At 39.2% G+C, this 2,625-nt stretch overlaps 1 protein-coding gene across 1 annotated transcript in view; it reads left to right on the plus strand.

The window, feature by feature from the left end:
- The first annotated feature begins 740 nt into the window (after positions 1 to 740).
- Positions 741 to 2,625, plus strand: part of LOC102245362 (zinc finger protein 883) — a 39,273-nt gene continuing 37,388 nt past the window's right edge. Inside the window, exons 1-2 of the transcript XR_001360807.1 lie at positions 741 to 963; positions 1,077 to 1,165. The gene's annotated coding sequence lies outside the window, so the exon portion shown is untranslated. Of the gene's footprint in view, positions 964 to 1,076 lie in introns of the transcript that reaches the window.

Below are 2,625 nucleotides of genomic sequence, written 5' to 3' on the forward strand. Positions count from 1 at the left end.
TGTCCTATTCCATGAGAACTGAATTCCATTAACAAACCTTTTTAGCTCAAAGTTCCATATGAATTTTTTCTTGTGTTTTCTTTTTCTGAGTATTCAAATGTATGGCACATGATGCACAAACATTGGTAAAAAGTGATCTTGTGACACATGTGGAAAACACAGGCCCCAGCTCAGAACCTGGATCAGAATCTGTGCCTCTACAGAAGTTCATTTCATTGTGGTCTACTTCACACTTGAGAAGAAGTCCTTATACTTCCAAGCGAGCATGACATTTCCAGCTGAAAATGACATACACCACTGACCCTGAGCAATGCAAACACAGCATTCAGAAATCTATATGCCTGTGTCTATACCTTTATTTTATTATTTATTTATTTTAAAATATATTTTTATTAATTTTTGAGAATAAAGGAGAGAGAGAGAGAGAGAAACATCAATGATGAGAGAGAATTATTGATCGGATGCCTCCTGCTCACCCCCTACTGGGGATCGAGCGTGCAACCAGAATTAATCCCGTGACTTTTTTTTTACTATTTTTTATTTTATTTTATTTTGTTTTGTTTTATTTTATTTATCCTCATCTGATATTTTTCCATTGATTTTTAGGGAGAGTGGAAGAGAGTGGGAAACAGAGATAGAATCATCGATGTGAGAGAAACACATCGATTGGTTGCCTCCGACTAAAGCACGTGCCCTGACCGGGATTGAACCCAGGACCCTTTGGTCCGCAGGCCGGCGCTCCATCCACTGAGCCAAACCGGTGCTAGGGCAATCCCGGGACTCTTAAATGCCTAGTCTGACACTGTATCCACTGAGACAAACTAGCCAGGTCTTTACCTTAATTTTAAAGTTTTTTTCCTGTAAACGTAAATCCATATCTAGGATTTGTGGACATATGTCATCCTCATTTGTCAGTGTTCGAAATCATATCAAGGAAAGTTACTGGCCAAAGTGATCTTATGGGTGAGTCAGGATACTCCTGTAGGTCCCAACGTCTTCTCCTAAGACTGTTTTAAGGTTGCATAACATTATGAACTCTTCTGGTGACCTCTTGGTAAATATTTATTTTCTTTCAGGGACCGTTGAACTTCAGGGATGTGGCCATACATTTCTCTCAGGAGGAGTGGGAATGCCTGGACCCAGCTCAGCGGAAATTGTACCTGGAGGTGATGGTGGAGAACTGCAGCAACCTGGCCTCCCTGGGTGAGGATGACTTCCTTCCCGAGTTTCTACTCCACCCGCAGGGTTTTCCTTTAGTATTTTAACATCTCTAGGGGCTTTTGCTTTCTCTTTTAAATTCTTGTTCTCAAGGGACAAATTGAGCCCTAGCTCCTTTGGCTCAGTGGATAGAGCACTGGTCTGCAGACTGAAATGTCCTAGGTTTGATTCTGGTCAGGGCCGATGCCAGGGTTGCTGGCTTGCTCCCTAGTGGGGGTCGTGCAGGAGATATCCTATCAATGATTCTCATCATTGATGTTTCTCTTTCTCTCCCTCTCCCTTGCCCTCTGAAACCAATAAAAAAATACATTTTTTAAAAAAGGAACAAATTGGGGGTCCTTGGGATATAAAAGAAAGGCTTTTTGATCTATATGAATTAAGAACTTAGTGTTTGTACACATTACGTGTTGTCTACACTTATTAAGGTACTATCAGAAAAGAATATTTTAGAAAATCATTTTCTAGAATATTGTAATATTCTACCATGTCTTCTGGCCAGAGGACAGTCTGGATTGGAAATGGGAAAGCCTCTATAAAAATTCACACTCCATTTTCTTTTATTTTTTGATTCTTAAAGATTTTGTTGAATTCAGGGAGGAAGGGCGAGTTAGGAGAGATAGAAACTTCACCTGGGCATTAATTGATTTTTTTTATATGTGCCCTGACCATATGTGTTCTCTGTATAAATTGCCGGATATGGAATCACTGGTTTCCTGGTATCTTTAGTAAGTATTGGAAAATCATTGTGTTTTGTTAGTGGCTACACCAGTGTGTTTATAATGTTGCTGACAGTACATCAATGTTCTCATTTCTCCACTTAATTGGTAATACTTGTCACTTTTTATTGATTTATGGATGATTGGCATCCTGTCAGGTGTTCGGTGGTATTTCAGGTGGTGTCCATTTACATTTCTCTGATGATGAATGAGTTGAACAGTTGAACATCATTTAATATGTCTATTGGGAATCTTTATATCCTGTTTGGGAAATGTCTATTCAGGTCCTCTGCCCATTTTTCCATCATATTGTCCTCTTGTATTTTTATGGTTTTCCCGTCTTACTTTTAAGTCTTTTATCCATTTTGAGTTTATTTTTGTGTATGGTGTGAGTTGGTGGTCTAGTTTCATCTTTTTGCATGTATCTGTCCAATTTTCCCAACACCATTTATTGAAGAGACTGTCTTGACTCCATTGTATGCTCTTGCCTCCTTTGTCGAATATTAATTGGGCATAGTGGTTTGGGTCGATTTCTGGGTTCTCTATTCTATTCCATTGATCTATATGTCTGTTCTTGTGCCAGTACCAAGCTGTTTTAAGAACAGTGGCTTTGTAATACACAGTTTGATATCTGGTATTGAGATCCCACCTACTTTGTTCTTCTTTCTCAGGATTGCTGCAGCTATTCGAG

This window comes from Myotis brandtii, unplaced genomic scaffold (assembly GCF_000412655.1).
Source record: "Myotis brandtii unplaced genomic scaffold, ASM41265v1 scaffold1287, whole genome shotgun sequence".
In the NCBI taxonomy this organism is placed as follows: Eukaryota; Metazoa; Chordata; class Mammalia; order Chiroptera; family Vespertilionidae; genus Myotis; species Myotis brandtii.